The sequence below is a fragment of the Rattus norvegicus genome, chromosome 15 (genome assembly GCF_036323735.1).
Source record: "Rattus norvegicus strain BN/NHsdMcwi chromosome 15, GRCr8, whole genome shotgun sequence".
Classification (NCBI taxonomy): domain Eukaryota; kingdom Metazoa; phylum Chordata; class Mammalia; order Rodentia; family Muridae; genus Rattus; species Rattus norvegicus.
Genome location: NC_086033.1, coordinates 7,777,201 through 7,801,150, shown reverse-complemented (window position 1 = coordinate 7,801,150; position 23,950 = coordinate 7,777,201). Strand labels below are relative to the sequence as shown.

The window sequence follows — 23,950 nt, the reverse complement described above, 5'->3', positions numbered from 1 at the left end:
TCAAATATTCTGAGTGCAGCAGCTCTTCTGGTATGCCTAAGGATACATACAACATTTTCCCAGAAGCAGATTAGCTAGCAGTCTGTCCCAGCAGAGGACTAGACAGAAGGGGGTTGGTATTCGGTGGGTGGGGGTTTTGGGAGATGGTGGGTCCCTAGTGCAATGACCCTCAAAGACAACTGTGCGACTTTGGCGGCCAGAGTTCTTACCAAATGCTGAGTACAGTGGGTCCTCTGGTATGCCTAAGGATGTATCCTCTTCTGGGGAACAGACTAACTTGCAGTCTGTCATTGCAGGAAACACCTAGCATAAGGGGATTGGTATTTGGCAAGCAGGGACTAGGACTTTAGCGGGGGTGGTGGTTTCTCAAGTCCACTGGCCCTCAGAGGCAGCTGTGGGACTTTGGGGGGTGTGATTCTTACCAAAGGCTGAGTGCAGTGCATCCTTTGGGGTGCCTAAGGATATAACCTCTTCTGAGGAGCAGACTTGCTAGTAGTCAAATGCTGAGTACAGTGGATCCTCTGCTCTGCCTAAGTTTATAACATTTTTCCAGGAGCAGACTAGCTAGCAGTCTGTCCCAGCAAAAAATTAAAATGGCTTTGTTTTCTCTTTAAATGCCCCCAAGTCATCTGTGATGGCTATTCTTTGTTGACAACTTGGCTACATTTGGAATTATAGAAAACCTCCCAATTAAAGGCACACCTGTGAGAGATTTTTGCTTAATTTGAAATAGGAAGATCCACGTGCCTTTAATCCAGAGTTTGTTGTTGTTGTTGTTGTTGTTTTGTTTTGTTTAAAAAAAAAGCATGGAACTTTGCTCACACCTGTGATCATAAAGATTTTTTTACTTAGGTACTTTAGGGCTTTTTCTGCTTGTATGTCCATACACCACAATATCAGATACCATTATAGATGGTTGTGATCTATCATGTAGGTGTTAAACTGAACTCAGAACCTCTGTGAGAGCAGCCAGTTCTCATAACCATTGAACCATCTTTCTGCACATTAATCCAGATATTTTGATTTGTGAAAAGATACCTCTTACACTTTAAACCTTTTTCTGGAAGAAGCAAACTCTTTGTCTGCTTGCTTTTGCCTGGTTATCAAGTCAATTCCTTTACTGGCATTATAACCTACTTCTCGGGATTCCACAGTAAAGACCAGCCAAGACATTTAGCATCATGGATTGAGCAACAATTGAATTCTTGGACTGTCTGTTCATTGCGAGGCATTGTTAGATTAGCTGAACCTAATCACTGTAATAAATGTAAATTACTCTAATAAATCCCCTTTATTTACATATAGAGATGCATTCTTTATAACTTCTGCTACTCTACAGAACCCTGATTAATATGCCATCCTCATCATAACCTATTATGTTTCGTCCCACCTCCTGAAAGCACTCATCTGATTTCTGTCTAGTGTTAATCTTTTCTGGAGGTCAGTAAGTGGAATGATACAATATATACTATTTTTAGAATGATTCCTCACCTTCAGAGAGTCTGGAGTTGACGACGCGTGCATCGTCACAACACTGAGAACTGGGCGTAGGCCTGCGAGATTTAAAGAAAACACATACACAGGTCACCCGTTTTCAGAGAGTGCCACCAAGGCTTTACTGAGCTCTCCTTATATATCAGAGGCAAAAGTCATGGAAAACAACTAAGCAGGTGAAAGTTTCCAACCGGGAAAATAGGAGAACAGGAAAAATCTGTGTCGTGGAAAGTCCGGGTCCCAAAACAGGGGTGTAAGCAACTCAACAATAAGCTGAAAGGCTTGGCGAGGGAGAAGGGTGCCATGGAAGGTCTCGGGCCCAGGGCTGAGAGCAGCTGCCAAGGGTATAAACTACTTGTTGTACAAATTAAGCCTAATTTAGGCCAATGGATCATTCCCAGCCAATGAAAACCAAACCTGTTTGGTTTCAGTCTGACACTGGATCTGTTGGTACTTAAAACCACACAGCAAAACAGCCCAAGGGCATCTGCTAAGAGCGAACAATCAAGATAAGCATTTAAATCCCCAACAGTCTTGCTGCTATTAAAGGCCTTAACATGAGTTACACACAGAATGATAAAAGGTAAAACAAGCGTTTCCCAGAGACAGTTTGTCGGTTGAGATTAAGAATGAACAAACTGAAACTGAATATTAACGCTATTCTGCACAGTCAATGCCATGGGGACTACTCCAGACAACGTATCCACAGTCCCAGTGACAACTGCCAATTGAGATGTGGCCACACTGGTCACTGCAGCAGCAGTGGTGGATGAAATGGCGATTGGCAGCAATGACTGTTGCAGTAATGCCAGTCTCTTTTTTGCTTGTAGAGTACCACTGGGAATCAGCCATCATCCAGGAACACGAAAAATCAATGCAAAATCTTCCTGTTCCCCGCAACTGATCAGTAGAGAGGACCTGGAAGAACAATTGAGAATCTCTTCCCTTGACACTGCCTTAGTCCCATTCCAAACCAAAGAGGAAAAAGGGGTGCCAACACGCATGGCACAGATTTCAGAAAATTTTTACTCTCCTTAATTGGGCAAAAATGTAGGGAGGTTTCAAAAATATCAGATACACTTCAAGAGGCAGTACTTAAAGGTCCAGGCCAGCCCCTATGTGCTGGTCCAAGAGGCAGATAACTACCATTTCTAACAAGACTAATCGGTTCCAAAATATCTCTCAATCCTATAACACTAGGATTGGTAACAGTAATACTTAAATCAGCTATGGAAGCATTACTAAAAAGTAAACCTTACTGAAAAAAAGGAGTTACTTAATGAGGTTTTATAAAAATCTTAACAAAACATAGACTGTGCTTTAAGATGAGAAGTAAGGTTAAGAATTATTCATTTTACCTTTATGCGAGCTGCCGTTTCACCTGTCGCACCGTTTGTTGGAATAATGGTAGGGCCCAACATGGAGTCATTGTGATAGAGGAACCTCTGCTTGCCTGGTCAGTAGAGACACCATTCACTCCCTTTCCTTGCTGAAGTAGGTAACAATACTTGCCACTAACTTGATTCCTTGAGTTTGATAACCCAGACACATATGATGAAAGGAGAGAAGACTCCTAAAAGCTGTCCTAAGACTGCCACATGTTTATGCATGTGCTCACATGGTACATTGATGTTAATTTACATACTTAAAAACTGAGGGAGAGAGACAGAGACAGAAAGACAGAGAGACAGAGAGAGAGACAGAGAGAGAGAGAGAGAGAGAGAGAGAGAGAGAGAGAGAGAGAGAGAAATTCTGGATGTTTTAGATTCATTTGCTCACTTTAACAGGTTGATATTTTAAAAAAACAAAAACTGCTAACATCGATCGGCTGAAAATTCTCGGCAATTAGATGTACTCTTTTGAAAGTTGATGATGAAATATAAATATAATTAGGATGACTCAATGACATCTAGTAATCTTTAGTATTTGCCACAAACATGTGTGGCAGCAATACAACTGGCAAAGGAAGAAGGAAGAGAAACATTGCATTGGAATCATATAAAAAACAATGCTGCATCTATAGCCACATCCTGAACTTGAATTGAACCGAATTCCTAGGTAAAGTAAATGTCCATGTGTGCAGGAAGCTGTGGAACTGGCTGAAACATTCAGGAATGTTAAAGTCTTAGAAGTAGAATAGATACATGGCACTTGCATCTACCCCCATATACATCTCTGATGCTATTTTGGGTTTGTGGTATCCTTGGTTGCTTTAGCCACGTGAAAGATGGAGATGTTGCTTCCCTCATGGGGCTGCTCTAAGAATCACATCAAATGCTGCTCACTAATTCTTTTACTTGATTTATACTTCTTGTGTGTGTGTCTGTCTGTGTGTGTGTCTGTGTCTGTCTGTGTGTCTCTGTGTGTGTGTATCTGTGTTCATGTATCTCTGTGTGTGTGTGCATGTGCGCACGCATGTGTGCACGAGCACGCACATGTATGCCAAGGTATATATGTATATGGAGGTCAGAGAACCTCTCTCCAAAGTCCATATTCTCCTTCCAAATAATATGTTCCAGAGACTGAAATATTCCCAGGCTTTGTGTTATTGGACCATGTGCCAAACCTCAGCCTAATGCTTATGACACATTAAGTGCTCAACTGATATCTAGCAGCACTCAGGATTTTGATCTGGTATTAAAATTTACCCATTGTAGAGCTTTAGAGGGAAGATCAAGTCTAGCTGTGCTTCAAAGCTATTCCTCTGAGATGGAGAAAAAGAATCAGACATTTTTTTTTCCTTTCCACAGTCTTCAGTCCCTATAATGCCAGTAAAGACTAGCTGTCTGCCACCAGCTCAGAGCAACTTTCACATCATCACTGGTGACTCCAGACTTCCAGGACAAACAGATCTGAGCCTGTCTTTTGATGTTTCAAAACAGCTGATCTGTCTTCCTTTACAGGCTGAGTTTTTCTTGATTTTTTTCTTTGTTTTTGTTTTTGTTTTGCTTTTAATAAAATTTTAGGCACATTTTCTGACCTCCTAAGGTCAGAATTGTAAGAGGCTAAATTTTATTAACTGCAAACATTAACCAAAATATGTGTGTGTTCTCAGATCATCTCACTTTCTGACGATTTTTGAAACTGCATCCCAGTGGACTTAATGGTGTTTACCTTGGTGGAGGTGTGGTAGCAGTAGATGGTGGGTGTTTGGGGGTTCTTTTATTTTTACTGAGATTATCATGCACTTCCTTGATTTGCGAGTTTTTTCTTCTTGGGGCATTATAATGCTTAGATGTCTTCTGATTATAGGTATCTCTTTCCCCTTCTCAAGGCTCTATCCAAAAAGCACTTGCATCGTAGCTATAGGAAACATCATGGTGGTGCTTGAGCCTAAAATTTAAACTGTATTTATTTCATGTTTTAAGCCTCCCTGAAATGACCTTACCATTTCAGAGTTAAAGGGACCTATGGCACCATGAAGTGTAAATGAAAGCTTGACTTTCCACTGTGCCAAAGTACTGTAAACAGCCCCACACCTGTGCACGATTCACAGTAAATCAAGCATTCATTTCACGTTGCATACCTTAAGTGCCTTTAATAAAGATGAAGTGATCTGTAAGTTATATAATGAAGCCAATCCAAATAGTAGTCATTAAAAAGAATGATTAAGAAGAACTGAACATATTTTTTCCCCTGACAGTGTGGGTCACATCATCAACTTGCTCAATTTTGCTTTAAATAATAGTGAACACAGTCAGCAAATGAGAGCCGCTCAAGGTGGAAACACATCTGGGTTTTGTTACAGGTGATCTACAGAAAGCCTTCGTCAAGCTTTCAAATTGTGCCTACTGATTTGTCCTCACACAGAGTGATGGAAACTGAAGCAGCTGCTAGAGGAGGCATGGAAAAAAGTCTCCCTTTCTTAAGCTCAATTTTATCTCTGAGATTGGAGTCTCTTTGTCCTTCTATTGGTCCATCCTTCTGTCTACCCACACATCTGTCTGTTTATATACATGTTGCTGCCCAGAAGTCAGGTGTGGCAGTTTGTTATTTTGACAGTGATCTACCTGGTCCTTTGTAGAGGGCTCACAATTTCATGATACTGGTGTTAGTTAATATTCAGTCTGAAGAGGTAAAACATTAGAAACCCTTTGATTCATGATTCACGATCATTTCTAATGTTAGGGAGGAAATCATCCCAAGGATAAGTAATGAGCGTTGCAACGCAATATATAATCATATAAGGTGCCATGACCTTGCTGAACTGTTCTGTTTTTCTTTGCGGAAAGTACAGATTGTGTTTTTTCTTTACTAGTCTTAGAAAATTTGAACAAAATATATTTTATACGTCAATGAAATTCTCGAAAATGTTTAAAACATATTTTTAAAAGAGTAGTTTTTAAAGGTCACAACAATGTATAGTGGTGATCAGCCATAGGTCAGATGTTCACGAGATCGGAAATTTCTAGGCCTTTTCCACACCTGGGCCTTCATCGGCCCAGCATGCATTTTCCCTGGTGACTGCGCTCATGTGGACTCATGTCCCAGGTTGAGGTTTTGGCTAGCATGTCTGTATGTGACAATGTCACGTTCTGAGCAATTGGGCCCTGCAAATTGGGTCAGAAAATAAGATTAGTCACAAGTTAAGCATAAGACTGGAGCAGCAAGCTTCTTATCTAATGTGGAAACTCTGACCCCAAGAGAAGCATGATGAACAAGGAGGTTTGAGATGGGAAATAGACGTAGTGCATCAGAGAGTATTTCAGCTTTGCACACTACGTGGCCTCCAGCCATTCTTTGGCTCTCTCGTGAAATCCTCAGCAAAGTAATTTGGAGGAGTTCTTTTGACTGTTATGTCTTCCAAGGTCTCTTGGGAAGAACACTTCCCACATTGAAGTTTTGGGAATCTTGGAGCTTTACTAAATCTTAAGTCCAGTAGAATTCACGTGTAGTCAAGTTTCAAATTAATTAGTAGTGTTTCATGCTTAAAAAGTTTTTAGAACAAATATTGGAACATTTGCTATATCTTCTTGATGTTAACAAGAATAGACTTTGGCATTTTTTTTAGAGACCTCATGAATCCATGGTGATGATGCTTCTTGTGAACTTTATTTTATGGACTCTTAAAAGGGCTAATGTGTGTGAGGCAGCGACCTTATGCTAATAACCTCCAAACTACCTTAGACTTGTAGAGAGTTCACTATTTGCCCAGAATACTTTAGCATCACTTTTTCCCTATTAACATTTTTCCTTTGTAAATGTAGAAGTTTGGTGTAGTAAAAGCATATTTTTCCTTTTCTTCAAATATGAAAAAATCTGGTAACAACACGCCAACATTTATGAAAGATGAAGTAGAAATTATACTTGACCATTTTAGAGAGTTATGCTCCAAAATGCAGCGAGAGACCACAAAGAAGCTAGATTCTGTTATAGACTAATTCTTTCTAGCATTATGCTAAAATGAAAGATTTATTATTTCATGTAACACAGTTCCTAAATGCCCTACTACGTGACAGGTAGCATTTAGTGTACTGAGAATAATTGGTGGAGTAAAACATTGTTGAAACTTCATTTAGTTGGAGGAAAGGAGAGTGAAGTAAGTGAATAGATGTTATCAGGTATTGGCGGGATATGACATAAAGGTGAATAGAAAGATGGTGATGAGCATCCTTCCAGAGCCAGGTGGGTGACCCGGTAAGGACAGCTCAGGCTTGGTGCAGCATGCTCTGTGTTCCGTCAGTCTAGAGCACATGATCTCAAGTAGACGTTAGCAGGAAACATGAACCGCAAAGGTCGGCTGCCAATCAGGCAACGTGACCACCAGCTACATAACAGCAATCATACCACATCACCTCACAAGTATTGTGGCTCAATTTAAGTAGCATCTGAAACCACAGAGAAGAACAAAAACACTGAAGAGATTCAGTGTTTGTTGGTCCTTTACGGACCTACGCAGGTGGAAGCCTCCTTTTTGTGTACGACAAACTACAGCTTGATGGAGTGCGGGAGAGAAGCACCTTACTGCCCTCCAGGTGTGTTTTTGGGAAACGGGACAGTGAGGGTTGACCACATGCAAATGTGCCGAACAGCTTGATGTTCATATTTTAAATCTCCAAACTCAGGATAAGGAGCTGCTACACACAACGTCAGTCAACTCTCCAGCATCCCGGCCACACTGATGGAACTATCATTAACTCTGGGGCTTTTACAGAGAAAGGTCTGTTTCTAAGATGTTTTCCCCTCGAAAGTTGCCTGAAAGATAGGTAGCATAAGCTACTTTTATGGGGTTTAATTGCTACTTTCTCATTTACATAATAAAAATCCCACACACTTAGCTATTGATTCAGTGTTGTGGGACTCATTAAGAAAAAGGTGGCACACAAAGAGGCAGAACTCTAGGGAATTTAAAAAGATGAATGATTTACAGAATTGGTGAGAATTTGAGGAAATAACAGGCTGTGTGAAGAGAAAGGTCATCTTGGGGTTGTGTGGCTGGTAGTCTTCCTGGATTCTTGCTGGGGGGGTCACAACCAATCCATTCCAACCTGTCAAAGGATAAGATGTCCACCGCTCTGAGGCTAAGACTTCCAAACTGCTCTTTCCTGTTCCATGTCACAACTCGACGCTAGAGGGCAGTAAGGCCTGTGGCTGCAATCTCTACACACCAGCTCTTGAGAACATACCAAAGGGTAGAGTGACTAAGGCCACAAACCAATGGTGGCTCCAGACAGTTAACCTGAAAAACCTTCATTCAATTCCCCTAGTGCATTAGGAAGTTAAAAGCGATTGTGCTGGGCTGGTTTTGAACTGCTAACCTGCACTTTCATTTATGACAATGGAATGTACCTACCACTTGAGTATCCCACTGTCCCCTTTTATGTAGTTTTTCAAAGCCTTACGTCAGCCCCGCAGGGAAGGCAGAGCAGATATTTCTACTGAATCTTCCAAATTTTGCACCTCAGGAACTGAGTCTCAGAATGACATAGTTACTCGATGTCACAAAGTCAAAATATTTGCCCAAATCAAAAAGTGTATTTAGGTCTTAGGTCCAGCTGCCCTTCTGTAATCCTCTGGGATGTGTTAATCCTGGATATTCCCTCTTAGAAATAATAAAACTCGTTTTAAATAACAAATCACATGGCATTAATGTTTACTTACAATTCTCAGGTCAGACTTTCAAAACCGAATAACCTTAATGTTAATGTTTATTCATGTACTGCATGTCAAACCCCTTTCTAGTAATTTAGCACTTGTTATTTTAATAATATAAAGTTATTATAATAATAGTGTTTCCTGAGCAGACAATCATTTTGTTAATCATTATATACTTCATCTTTCTAACATGGCTCATTCTAGCCTTTTGCTGTCCAAGAGAAACATAACACATACTGTAGATGCAGATTATGCATATAATTTTAAATTTACCTACAGGCACACTTGAAACAAGCCAAAAGAGCCAAGTGAGAAAATAATGTACTTGGTTTACTTAATGTTTACAAAATATTATATGTCGAATATCATGTATGTCAAACATTCATGCTTTCCAATTTTCATTTTCATACTGTGTCTTCATACTTTAGCATCCGCATCAGATCACATCTGGTCCATATTCCAAAAGCATTTGCTCTCAGTGTGTACCTCAGTTTTGGACCAGCTGCTGCCATATCAAAGCAGTCTCCTCACTTCACTTGTGCTATTTAGCATCATGAAGTTTGGCAAGGTCAAGTGGCTTACTCAACACAAGTCACAAAGCATATTCCTGTCAGAGCTAAGCATGAATTTAACTAATCATTTTAGCATATGACCTGTCGAATTTTTATATTCTTTATGTGACTATAGACATATCTTTTATTATTTGTGGGGCTTCAGATTGAACCTAGTCCTCAAGCATGCTCTAGCTGCTTATATGAATATGAATATGGAGTCCGGAGCTACATATTCAGCCCTCAGTCCTGCTTATGAAGTTTTTAAGACAGAAAAATTAGTATGTGTTATTTGGTGTTTGCAATATATGGAGGTCTTGAGGTCTGCAAGGTAATCGCACTTTTCTGATGCAGGTTCTGCTGACCACTCCAAAGAAGTAGAACCAGTTTGTATACCTGTCTCCAGCACACCTGGCCAGCTGATGTACCAGTGTCAGCCCAGGAAGGCTGTTCAGGAAAGACTCTCTGACCAAGCTGTCCTGCTGAGCTAACACCGCCCCCACCCCCTGCAAACTGAGGGTAGGGTGAAATAAGCTGCCATTCTTATATTTTTCTTATCATTTTATTTACATCAATATTACAAGACACGAGTGAATATGTAAAATGTTGGTTTTTAAGTCTAGACCAGCTCTTGTTCCTTGTGGTTCCCAGTAATTGAATGCTGGTTTTGGGGAAAGTTGGCACAGGAGCAGATCTGTCCCTACAGGAAATCGTTGTTTCCCACTGACCTCGTTGTTATATTATTGGAGGAGGCACTCCAAAGGCACTGCTTAGGTCTGACATCAGCAAACCATTTTGTAAAGACCTCCAGATGGTGGGACAGGCATATATTCTGGATACACATTATGCATTTTAGACCAGAAATCCTACTATTCATTCACTAAGTTGAGTCAGAGAGAAATGTTTAGGTCCTGTGGATGGTGAATTCGCGGTATGGCTTCACTTTCCCCTGCCCCTTCTGCACGACTGCTTATGATCAAGTTATGTACAATCTAATGCATACCATAACAGCTAGAATTACTTATTTGTGCTTGCCAAATTAAAGTCCAGAGATTGTCTCAGATATGCTTGGGCAGAAGTTTACTGTTTCCAATTCATAGAGACACAAAAATTTTGACTTTGTGATGTCGAATAACTATGTCAAGAAGCCTGTGTAGTCATTGTGACCTCAGTGGTCCCATCCCAAACTCCACATTTCCGCTGCTCACTTCTTACTATAAGCATCTCTAACTCAGCCTGACTCAATTTTGTCTTTAGTCTGTAATGACACTGAGAGGGAATGACCTCTGATGGCCTTGGATTCAAAGAGATCAGAGTCTCTCTCACCAAGTGTGACATTCATTTTCTGTAGGGAATTGAGTTTCTCTGTTTACCCAACCCTCACATTTCATTTCTTTTATTTGAAATATGGGTGAGGAAACTACCAACAGCGAGGAGAAGTTGTAGTCAGACTTGCTCAGCACAGGTCTGCCATGGAGAAAACATGGCAATAGCAATTCTTTCTATAATGCGAGGTAATTTAGAAGATATAAATACTATTCTTAGTTATGAATATGAACAATTAACAACTATTACAGCTTGAAGGAGAGTATTTTTATGTACATTTGCATGTGTTTAATAGCACCTGCTGTTTGACTATCAGAAATAAATTATATGAGGGCTAAGTGGCTGGCTCCTGAAAGATTGCCCCTATGTTGCTATAGGGAATGGTGAGAACTATTTTTAGTTCATTATGTTTTCATTGATTCAGATTGCATTGTTTGAGAAGGAGCCCTAGCTTTAGCAAGATGGGCTGCTGGTCATTTTTTACTTATGGTTTAATGTATATATACATATACGTATATACATGGTTTAATATATACAGTTTGCTTGTTGAAAAGCCCAGGTGTCTACAACCTTTGCACTCAAAACTGCTGGGCCAGGTGGTAGTATCTTGTGATAACAGACATTTTGCAAACCAGGCTTGAGCCTTATCACCCAGTATCAGCTTCTCTCTTGCTCAATTCTTAAGAATCAAGCATTCCTAAGTTAATTTAAAGACGGAAAGAAAGTAACTTCAGAAAAAACATTTTGGAGAGAAAAAGAACCCCATTTTACTACTCTTCTTTGGGTTGTTGTTGTAAGGTGCTGTCTCCTGAGTAATGCTGTTGCCATCTTTACCAGATCAGTGGTGTCTGCTTGCCAGAGACCCTGGGGATTTGGACTGTGGACTATTGTTTCCCACAGCAAAGAGGGGCACAGAATCATTCACTGAGATTCCAGTGAAATCTTTTAGTCACTTGTATAAAAATTGCCCTAATAAATTGCTGACGGGACTGTCCAGAAGGAGATGGTTTCAGCTATATAGGCTTGGGAAGGTAAGGTGAAGGGGACTTCATCTTCACAGCTAAGAGGATGTTATCATCTATGGTGGAAAGCTTCATTGTGGATTATTTGGGGGTCAGCCATGTCCCTTCCTGAAACCCTTCACCCGGTGGTAACCAGACCAATAAAGTCTTGATCATGCAGGGTAAAATGCGATGGAATGATAATTTGGTTTATACACAGAGTCTTAGGAGGAGGGTGCAGATGTTGCTCACATCTGGCCAAGGAAGAGAGTTTGGCAATAGTGACGAAAGGACACTCACGGTGTGGCAACTGCAAAGAAAATATTCATCTACATACATAAAACGCCTGTGATTCCTGCGATCTGAACAGTGACTGTCGAATCTGCAGGAAGCACTCTTATTTAACACACCAAATACATCACATTCTGATCTCATTCCGTGGCACGTCTTCAACATTTGAGGTAAAGCTGGCAGCACCAGCTAGTGTCTTTGATGACATGCAGTTTGCAAACTGGGCTGTCTCTTTTGAGTCCTATCATCCAAACACAGGTCTGCCTGCTTCAAGCCAAAGACGTTCTGCTCTTCCCTCCATCTCGCCTTTCATCTTCTCACCCTGTCTTTTCTTTTCTCTTTAAAGTTCTTTATACTGTTGTTGCTACTTTTTCAGACTTGGTGATGTTAAAATAACAGACTGCACAGTTGGATGGGAGTTGGAACCACAGGGTCACCTTATGAAAATTCATCGCAATGCACAAAGCTATCCTCATTCATTGTCTTATGGTCAGACAACCACGATTCCTCCTTCAAATAGAAGCACACACTCAAAGCCATTTGGAGAATTAATTCACCCCAATTCTGATTGATTTTTTTTTTTCATTTTCTCCCTCCAAGTGAAGTGTAGGTTATCCTGAGATCCAGAATTCTTTTAGTGCAGGATCTGACGGTCAAACTAGATGATATTTTAGAAGGGGAAGGAGGGATTTGGAGAAGAATCAAGAGAGAGGGAGGAACAGGAAGAGGGGGAAAGAGAGCAAAAGGGAGAGTTGACAAGAGGAGGTTGCAGTAAGGGAGGGAAGGAAGGAGCTCATGCTGTCCTATTTCCTTTGACAGTGCTCTGTTGCTCCCCAGTGTGTCCCAGAAATCTCTCAGGAGCCTTCCTTATATTACAAGGCAGTTCTTAGAAATGTCTTAAAGAATTCCTAACTTTAACTCTATTCTCGCCTTTTCCTCCCAGACGATACACTACTTATTAACGTAAAAAGCATTTAAAAGCTGTTCATTGGCTTTCTCAGTGTCATTAATATGTGGAACCTCATTTTAGAAAGCTTTTAAAATAATAGGGACAAAATAATATTTGGAAAGTCTAAGATTCTTTACAAGGGACACATGTTTTGTTTAGTTTAGTTTTATTTGTTTTTCAGCTTGTGAGTTTGAGCAATCATTCTTGTTCGTTATCCCACTCCCACGGGTGAGAGAGACAGAGGGATTGAGTTGGACTTGCCCAATGTTACAGCGCTCATAAATAACAAGGCCCTGCTCGGGCTCATGCATTGTCATTTTGAGTTTTGTTTGTTTGTTTGTTTTTTTTCTTTTTCCTTAAGATCTTTCTGAAACCGGAACGTGAGACTAGTGTCTACACTGCAGATGTCTCTCAGGAACAGAGATGTAGGAGATCTACATCATAGATATCTGTTAAGAAAAGGCTCTTAGGAATAGAATATAGGGTGAGTCTAGACTGTAAGTATCTATCCCTGGAAGAATCTTAGAAATGCATGTTGGGCAGGGTCTACACTAGGATTTGCTACAACTGCAAGTACGTATCCTAAGAATGATCTAAGGATGAAGAAATTCTTCACTGTAGATATCTATCCTGAAAGGACCTCTGACAGTATGGGGAGTTTATATGGTAGGTGTCTACCTAAGAAAGACCTCAGTGCTGGAAACAGACAACAAGAAGAGGGAAGCAAAGGCTGAACACTGAGTCAATCCTGGCAATGCAGCCTGGTACTATTCACTATTCCTTGGCGAAGAAGGAGGTGCTTATATAAAGTTCCTTTCCATTTGCGTAGGAAAGGGAACCACTGGAAATTAAGTTCAAATTTTCACCTGCAAATGAAGCAACCTGTGGATGCATAGTTCTGAGGTATTAGGACATCTCTGGGAAGGAAACAAGGGACACCAATTATTATTGAGGTAAGGAACCATCTGACCACAGGAGTGATGGGAATTATAACAATATTCACTGGGAAAAAAGTAACAAGGAAGTGTTAAAGAAGTATTCAAGTATAAGTTTCTATTTCACTTAAAATTACTGATTCTCAGGTGGGTATGTTGGTATATATTTGTAAATTCATCATGCAGAAGACTGAAGAAGATTTCTCTATAACTTGAGTCCAACCTGGGCTCCATAGTGACTACTAGGCCAGCTTGGACTATACAACAAGGTTTTGCTTCAAAAAAATAGAAATAAAAAAGTGATCAACTTTAACAACTTTTTAACAACTGTATTGTACAGTAACAGGCTGATAGATGTTCAGATAATGATAATAAAATGCTGGTTAGTGATATAAATAATTCTTTACTGTGAGTAAAAGCAGGGCCTAGAAACTTCTGTAAAAACAACACTCACTTCAGCTTGAACAAGAGTTAAGCCAAAAAAAAAAAAGAAGAAGAAGAAAAAGAAAAAGAAAAAAGAAGTGGCAGAATGTGAACCAATAGGGAACTGCAAAGTGAGGAATTGGAAGAAATCCGTCCATTCTGGAACATGCATGACAGGTCTGCCATCAGCCAATAAAACTGGGAAAACACATTGTATCTGGACTTTGATGGTAAAAATTGGCCAACATGGTGGAGAAAGAAAAGCAAGAAATACAATTTAGGGCAAAAATAGAGAAATTTTGTAAAACAAAAAAATAATGAGAAATCAGTTTTTGAAAAATCACTTCAAATCTATCTTTCAGGGGTTAGATATAGCACAGTAAAGTATAATACAGAATTTTATAGTTCAGTCTTTTTTGTTTTACTCCTAAGAAATCAAAATTACACAAGGAGAAAGTTCTATCATCTCAGTTCCTTTGCATTCACTCTGTGCTTCTCTGGATGGAGCATCCTGGGCAGACTGGAGTACTTGTTGAACATTCCTGGCTTTCTCCTTACCCTCTTCCTTCCACCATTATCCTCCGTTTATTTCTGGAAGCTATCTTAGCTCTTAGCATGCTTAATGTGTTCGATCCATACCTTACTCTTCTTGACAAGAATCCCACTTTTAACCTGCTAGTTTAAAGCAGTAGCGGCACCATGCAAAGCAGCACAATAAACTCTTCCAGCTTTGCCACAGTAATGTTACTTTGTTATTCCTTTATGGACAGTCTTGATGTCTGCAGTGCCACCTCTCCTATAAAGCCACATTTATGTGGTCAAGGGGACAGCCCATAATTCAGAAAGGCCTTGTGAACATATAGATGGTGTACTCCTACCTCTTCTGTCTATTGTCTCAGTGAATTGCTGAAGAATAGCAGTTCTGGCTGGAGGCTCAATGATTTTCAACATTGTCTAAAGGTGAGCAATATTTTTTTAGAGAAATTATAGGTAGAAAGTCAAGTCAACTGGAGATAGAAAATAAATGTGGTTCAATGTCCTGAGAGGTAGAATGTATTGAGATGGTGGCAAAGCCCAAAACTACAGTTAGAAGACTTTTTTTTATTTCTTTATTTTTTTAATCTCCATCTTTATTAACTTGGGTATTTCTTATTTACATTTCGATTGTTATTCCCTTTCCCGGTTTCCTGGCCAACATCCCCCTAACCCCTCCTCCTCCCCTTCTCTATGGGTGTTCCCCTCCCCATCCTCCCCCAATTACCACCCTCCCCTCAACAATCACGTTCACTGGGGGTTCAGTCTTGACATGATCAAGGGCTTCCCCTTCCACTGGTGCTCTTACTAGGCTATTCATTGCTACCTATGAGGTTGGAGCCCAGAGTCAGTCCATGTATAGTCTTTGGGTAGTGAGTTAGTCCCTGGAAGCTCTGGTTGCTTGACATTGTTGTTCATATGGGGTCTTGAGCCACTTCAAGCTCTTTCAGTCCTTTCTCTGATTCCTCCAACAGGGGTCCAGTTCTCAGTTCAGTGGTTTGCTGCTGGCATTTGCCTATGTATTTGCTGTATTCTGGCTATCTCTCAGGAGAGATCTACATCCGATTCCTGTCAGCCTGCACTTCTTTGTTTCATCTATCTTATCTAGTTTGGTGGATGTATATGTATGGGCCACATGTGGTGCAGGCTCTCAATGGGTGTCCCTTCTGCCTCTGTTCTACACTTGCCTCTCTATTCTCTCCCAAGGGTATTCTTGTTCCCCTTTTAAAGAAGGAGTGAAGCGTTCACATTTTGGTCATCCTTCTTGAGTTTCATTTGTTCTCTGCATCTAGGGCAATTCAAGCATTTGGGCTAATATCCACTTATTAATATGGCTTCTATACCTTCCTCACAGCTGAATTTTGGGATTTCTCTAGGTCTGTGGTTCTGTATCAGAAAAGGACATTAGGAACAGACTATCGGAGCAGAAGAGATGTCTCAGAGGTTAGACATACTTCCCACTTTTTCAGAGGACTAGACTTCAAATTCAGAAACTGCACTTTGTAGTTTATTACTGCCTATCACTCTTGCTCCTGATGCCTGCTTCTGGATTCTGCAGCACTCCCATACAGGTACACATACATACATGCAGACATACACATAGAATAACATGGTGTACTGTTTATTCCTAACGTCGAATGAAAATTTTACAATGCTGCAACATGATGACCCTTGAACACTCTGCAAAGTGAAATAAGCTGCATAAAATGGTCCAAATATCGAGCAAATCTTTTCATGGGGTTCTGAGAATGGGCTTCTCTACAGACTAAAGTAGAGCCCTGATTTCAGGAAGAGGAAAGGCGAGATTGAGAGTTACAAATTAATAGATAAAGAGTCTCATTTTGAGTTTCTCAGAAAATTCTGAGGACACAAAGGAGCAGTACCTGCAACAATACCAGAATATACTTAGTATATCCCTCAGCTGCATGCTTTAAAATGCTAAAACTAGCAAATTGCGTGACACCTGTATTTATACCCATTAAAAATGTAGAAACAGCTGGGGGAAGGGGTACAAAGAATAGTTTGTTAATATGATCTATTGGATGCGGGATGAATGAAAAGCCCAGAAGATGCCTCTTCCCAGAAGCAAAAAGGCAGTGAATGATAGGTCTGTATATGTATGCCTGGTGGCAGTCTTCTTTGGTAAAGGAATGAGATTGAAAGTAGGGTTGAGATATGGAGAATATCACTAAACAGATAGAAACCAGAAGATGTTGGCTATAGTAAATTTGTCATGGAGCTGGTCAATATGGGTGTTATGTTCTGTAGTAGCCCCAGTGACAAAAGACTTGAGAAACAGGGAGTTGGGCTGATTTATGGCATGGCAATAGTTGTGGTCAAAAGTCTGATACATTGTGGTCAAAAGTTAAGGAGTTAGGGGGAACTGACGGGACTCTTGCTACTACAGTTTAAGTGGACTATGCAGACAAGCTGGGAAGGAGTAAAAGGAAAAGGAAGGTTGAAAGATTTAGAGAAACCGGGGTAGAATTTAGAAGCTACTGGTTTTAATGCCAGGAAACAGGCAGTATAAATCTAAGGCAGTCAGAACATGAATGTCAGAGCAGTTCCAAAGAAGATGACAAAGTATGCAGGCTTATGACAGATACAAAACAGAGTGGTACTCAACCCTGAGATACATCAGAATCAACTGAGAATCTTTAATGGATGCTGTGCTGGGTGGAGTAGTGACACACGTGGATAAATCTCAGCACTGACAGGAGGGCCCACTAAAACACCATGAAATTACATTGCTGTGCTGAATGTCCAGAGAGTCTGATTCCTCACGTTTTGGGGTGGTGGTGAATTTGCATGTCTGATACAGTCTTCTTTGCTATTGCTGCTGATGGCCTGAGGACCACAGCCAGAGAAGGGCTGAAACAGAAGGCAGGGAGAAATGAATAGAAAATCAAGTAGGATTCAGGCAGGCATTAAGGGACTGGGCAAGATGCCAATGTTTGCAAAGAACCTAAGGGTAAGGCCAGGGGAACTAAAAACAATGAGAAGAATGAGAAATTAGCAGTTCCTTAGTGTGTGTATGGTGGTGGGTGTATAAGTATATGAGCTTTGTTATCCATCCAGTGTAGACTTTTATATACTGTGTGACAATGTGTGTGTCCCGACTTCTATACAATAAGAATGAACGTCTAGGCAAGGCTGCCATGAGTTATCGCTGCATCTCATGGAGTCTGAGTTAGTTTCCCTTTAAACTACTTTGCTTTTGATCTTTTTCCGTGGATGGATATGAATGCACATGAGCACTTATAGATGGATAGTATGTGTATATAAGATTAGGAATATATGGAAGAAGTTCTGTATATTACATATATATATATTACATATATATGTGTGTGTGCACATACACACAAACAGAAGCAGATTTCATGTTTTATACTAATTTTATCTATTTATTTAGTAGAACAGGAGAATGCATTTTCAATTAAAAGTGCAAGCTTTATACATTCTGTAAAAAAGAGGAGATTTTCTTGCTCTTTGTTTTGATACACTTTTATTTCCCTTTTCACTCCGTCTTTATTAGTGATCACTTTTTATTATTCAAATTGGTATGGAGACTCGAGTAACCTGAAGAATCTACCTCTTTCTTTTGACTTCCATTTTGGCTTTTATTTTGTAGTTTTTGGAAAGATTATTAAAATGACTAACAATTCTGTGCTGGCTCGCTATTGTGAACTTCACAAGAATGCAGAGACACAGGGGCTGGGGATTTAGCTCAGTGGTAGAGCGCTTACCTAGGAAGCGCAAGGCCCTGGGTTCGGTCCCCAGCTCCGGAAAAAAAAGAACCAAAAAAAAAAAAAAAGAATGCAGAGACACTCAGAAAGAAAAACATCAATTGAAGAAGTGCTTTCATCAGATTGGCCTGTGGGCAGGTCTGTGTGGGCATTTTCTTGATTCATGGTTGATGGGCCCACTGTAGTTGGCGCCACTCCTAGGCAAGTGGTCCTGGGTGGTATAATTTCTTATATAAAATGTGAGATTCAGGAAGAGTGAGAGAGTAACCAACATTCTTTCATGGCTTCCACTTACTTTCTTCTTCCAGGTTTCAGCTTGAACTCCTGCCCTGGGTTTTATTGATAGTGCGCTCTGTCCTATAAAACGTAATGAGCCTTTTCCTTCCCTAATTGGTTTTGGTCAGTGTTTTATCATAGCTGCAGGCAATACATGTACATAACTTAAATTATTTATTTAAATGGATTTGTGTGTGTGTGCCTGTCTGTCTGTGCATGTATCACATATATGAAGGTGTCTGTTTATGCCAGAGGAGCATGACAGATTCCCTTGGACCTGTAGTTATAGACTGTTGTGAGCTTCATGAAGTGGGGGATGGGAACCAGAATGTTCTCCATAAAAACAGCATGTGCCATTAACTACTGAAACACCTCTCCAGAATGATACATTTAGGTTTTTTAAATAATGAAAACGATCCTCTTATCTACAGCAAGGAGAACCAGGATGGGTTCCATTCGGCTCTAGATTCTCAGCTGCCAATGTTTTTTCAGGCAACCGAGATCACCGTGCAGAATTGGTCAGAATCACACACATTAGAGTTAATGGGGGATTAATTGGTCATGAACACACAGATAAGAGTGAATGAGGGGCTGCTGCCATGTTATTGGATATCATGTGAAAGCATCGGCCTGTGCATGATCATTTTCAACTCACCCATTCTATAATGTTGCCTTCACAAAATTACTAAGGCATAGCTTGGCCTTACACTCACAGCACAACAGATACTTTAGTGTGTCACTTACGTTTCAATCACCCTGACAAAATATTTAATAGTGTAAAGGAGAATTCTACTGTGGTCTACAGTGTCTGAGGAGTTTCAATCCATCATAAGCAAGGACAGCGCCACTGCTTTTCTGCTAACAGTGGCTTGTGGAGTTACCTCACAGTAAGTAGAGCAGAAAGTAGAAACAGCTAGATTGTGTCCAGAGGCTGGTGCAGCCATCAGAGATCCCAACCCTAATAGACAACAATTGTTAAAGTAAGGTCTCTGGTGTCCATAGCATCTGGATAACCAGGCATCTCCACGACAGAGGCCTGCACTTTGCTCATGACCTCTAGAATGTTATGTGAACCTTTGAGACTTAGTGCTTCATACATTCTTGTCTTTGGGGGGTATAGGCAGCTGCCTAGCTGGCTGCTCTATCATCTGCTATTATTATCAGAGAAGGCAACTGGACTTTCAGCAATCGATATCTACCAACAAAATGAATATGGATGCTGTACCTAGTTGGAAATGTAGAGTTGCTTCTACAGGGATTTCCAGTGTTTCCAGGAGTTGTACCTGCTCTTTGTGCTCACCCTATCCAGGTTTTCTAAAGGCCCACACTTCTGCAGGTTTCTTGCTGTGTGTGGTTTAGGTATAAGTGTAATTGTGACTTCATAGAAGAAATTCAATAGTGTTCCTTCTGTTTTTATTTGGTGGAATTGTTTGGAAAACTTGATTTGCATTCTTCTATATGTTGACCTCCAGATGAATCAGCACCATTTGCTAAAAATGCTATCTTTTTTCCACTGGATGGCTTTAGCTCCTTTGTCAAAGATCAAGTGACCATATGTGTATGGGTTCATATCTGGGTCTTCAATTCTATTCCCTTCGTTTACCTTTCTCTCACTGTACAAATAGCATGCAGTTTTTATTACTATGGCTCTGTAATACAGCTTGTGGTCAGGGATGTTGATTCCCGCAGAAGTTCTTTTATTGACGATCATTTTCACTATCCTGGGATTTTTGTTATTCCAAATGAATTTTCCTTTTGCTCTTTCTAACTCTATGAAGAATTGAGTTGGAATTTTGATGGGGATTGCATTGAATCTGTAGAATGCTTTGGCAAAATGGCTGTTTATACTATATTAATCCTGCCAATCCTGCAGCATGGGAGATCTTTCCATCTTCTGAGATCTTCTGCAGATACTTGAAGTTCTTTTCATACAGATCTTTCACTTGATTAGTTAGCGTCACATCGAGGTATTTGTGTTATTTAGGACTATTGTGAAGGGTGTCCTTTCCCTAATTTCTTTCTCAGCCTGTTTATCCGTTGAGTAGAGGAAGGCTACTGATTTGTTTGAGTTAATTTTATACCCAGCCACTTTGCTGAAGTTGTTTATCAGGCTTAGCAGTTCTCTAGTGGAAATTTTGGAGTCACTTTAGTATACTATCATATCATCTGTAAATAGTGATATTTTGACCTCTTCCTTTCCAGTTTGTATCCCTTTGACCTCTTTTCTTGGTCCGATTGTTTGGAGGGTTTCAAGTACTATATTCAATAAGTTGGGAGAGAGTGGGCAGCCTTGTCTACTCCCTGATTTTAGTGGGATTTCTTTAAGTTTCCCTCCATTTAGTTTGATGTTCACTACTGGTTTGTTGTATATTGCTTTTACTGTGTTTAGGTATGGGTTTTGAATATATGATCTTTCCAAGACTTTTAACATGAAGGGGTGTTGAATTTTGTCAAATGCTTTCTCAATATCTAATGAGATGATCATATGGGGTTTTTCTTTTAGTTTTTTTATACAGTGGATTACGTTGATGGATTTCTGTATATTGAACCAGTCCTGCATCCCTGGGATGAAGCCAACTTGATCATGATGGATGATCGTTTTGATGTAGTCTTGCATTTTGGTTTGTGAGAATTTTATTGAGTCTTTTTGTGTGAATATTCATAAGGGAAATTGGTCTAAAATTTTCTTTGTAGGGTCTTTGTGTGGTTTAGGTATAAGCGTAATTGTGACTTCATAGAAGAAATTCAGTAGTGTTCCTTCTGTTTTTATTTGTTGGAATTGTTTGGAAAGTATGGGTATTAGGTCTTCTATGCAGGTCTGATAGAATTCTCCACTAAACCTATCTGGTCCTGGTCTTTTTTTTTTTTTTTTTTTTTTTTTTTTTTTTTTTTTTTGGTTGGGAGACTTTTAATAACTGCTTCTATTTCCTTAGGAGTTACAGGAGTGTTAAAATGGTTTATCAGATCCTGATTTAACTTTGTTACTTGGGATCTGTCTAGAAAATTGTCGATTTCATTCAGATTTTCAAGTTTGATTGAATATAGGTTTTGTAGTACAATCTGATGATTTTTTGAATTTCCTCAGTTTCTGCCATGTCACCCTTATTATTTTTCAGTTTGTTAATTTGGATAATCTCCCTGTGCCCCCTGGTTAGTCTGGCTATGGGTTCATCTATCCTGTTGATTTTCTCAAAGAACCAGCTCCTGGTTTTCTTGATTCTCTTTTTACTTCTTTTCGTTTCTACTTGGTTGATTTGAGCCCTGATTTTCATTAATTCCTGCCATGTTCTCCTCTTGGGTGTATTTGTTTCTTTTTGTTCTAGAGCTTTTAGGTGTGCTGTCAGATGCTAGAGTATGTTCTCTCCATTTTCCTTTTGGAGGCACGCAGAGCTATGAGTTTTCCTCTTAGCACTGTTTTCAATGTGTCCCATAAGTTTGGGTATGTTGTGCCTTCATTTTCATTAAATTCTAAAAAAATCTTTAATTTCTTTCTTTATTTCTTCCTTGACCAAGCTATCATTGAGCAGAGCGTTGTTCAACTTTCATGTGTATGTGAGCTCTCTGTAGTTTTTGGTGTTATTGAAGACCAGCCTTAGTCAGTGGTGATCTGATAGGATACATGGAATTACTTCAATCTTCTTGTATTTGTTGAGGCCTGTTTTGTGATCAATTATATGTTCAATTTTGGAGAAGGTACAATGAGGTGCTGAGAAGAAGATGTATTCTTTTGTCTTAGGATAAATTGTTTTGTAGATATCTCTTGAATCCATTTGATTAATAATTTCTGTTACTTTCTGTGTGTTGCCCTTTAGTTCCTGTTTCCATGATGAGAGTGGGGTGTTGAAGTGTCCCACTATTATTGTGTGAAGTGCAATTCGTGATTTGAGCTTTAGTAAGGTTCCTTTTATGAATGTAGGTGCTCTTGCATTTGGAATATATATATTCAGGATTGAGAGTTCATCTTGGTGGATTTTTCCTTTGATGAATATCAAGTGTCCTTATCTTTTTTGATAACTTTTGGGTGAAAGTCGATTTTATTAAATATTGGAATGGCTACTCCAGCTTTTTTCTTACGACCATTTGCTTGGAAAATTTTTCCAGGCTTTTACTCTCAGGTAGTGTTTGCCTTTGCCACTGAGGTGCATTTCCTGTCTGCAGCAAAATGTTGAGTTCTCTTTACATAGCCAGTCTGTTAGTCTATGTATTATTATTAGAAAATTGATATTAAGAGTTACTAAGGAATAATGATTGTTGTTTCCTGTTATTTTTGTTGTTAGAGATGGAATTACGTTTGTGTGGCTGCCTTCATTTGGGTTTGTTGTAAAAAGCTTACTTTCTTGCTTTTTCTAGGGTGTAGTGTCCCTCCTCGTGTTGGAGTTTTCCATCTATTATCCTTCGTAGGGCTAAATTTGTGGAAAGATATTTTGTAAATTTGATTTTGTCATGGAATATCTTGGTTTCTCCATCTATGTTAATTGAGAGTTTTGCTGGATATAATCGCGTGGGCTGGGATTTGTGTTCTCTTAGGGTCTATATGAGATATGCCCTGTATCTTTTCTGGCTTTCATAGCCTCTGGTGAGAAATTTGGTGCTGTTGGGATAGGTCTGCCTTCATATGTTACTTGACCATTTTTACTTATTGCTTTCAGTATTATTTCTTTGTTTTGTGCTTTGGTGTTTTGACTATTAAGTGATGGGAGGAATTTCTTTTTTTGGTTCAATCTATTGGAATTCTGTAGGTTCCTTGTATATTTATGGGCATCTCTTTCTTTATGTTGGGGAAGTTTTCTTCTATAATTTTGTTGAAGTTATTTACTGGCCCTTTAATTTGGGAATCTTAACTCTCTTCTATACCTATATCATTAGGTTTGCTCTTCTTATTGTGTCCTTGATTTCCTGGATGTTTTGGGTTTGGAGCTTTTTGTGTTTTAGATTATCTTTGACAGTTGTGTCAGTGTTTTCTATGGTATTTTCTGCCCCTGAGATTCTTTATTCTATGTCTTGTATTCTGTCGGTGATGCTTGTACCTATGACTCCTGATCTTTTCCTAGCTTTTCTTATCTCCAGGGTTGTCTTCCTTTGTGATATCTTTATTGTTTCTATTCCCAATTTTAGATCCTAGATAATTTTGTTCAATTCCTTCACCTGTTTGGTTGTGTTTTCCTGTAATTTGTTTAAGGGGTTTATGTGTTTCCTGTTTAAGGGCTTCTACTTGCTTACCTATGTGTCCTGTGTTTTTTTAAGTGAGTCATGTCCTTCTTAAAGTCCTCTAATATCATCGTGAGATGTGATTTTAAATTCAAATCCTGTTTTTCTGGTGTGTTTGAAT

General features: G+C 39.6%; 1 protein-coding gene across 6 annotated transcripts in view; it reads left to right on the top strand.

Annotated features, from left to right (window-relative positions):
- Zfp385d (zinc finger protein 385D) overlaps positions 1-23,950 on the top strand; it is a 380,934-nt gene that overhangs the window by 53,214 nt on the left and 303,770 nt on the right. The window contains exon 2 of one of the 6 annotated variants that reach the window (XM_039093237.2): positions 9,495-9,659. The gene's annotated coding sequence lies outside the window, so the exon portion shown is untranslated. 6 annotated transcript variants of the gene reach the window in all.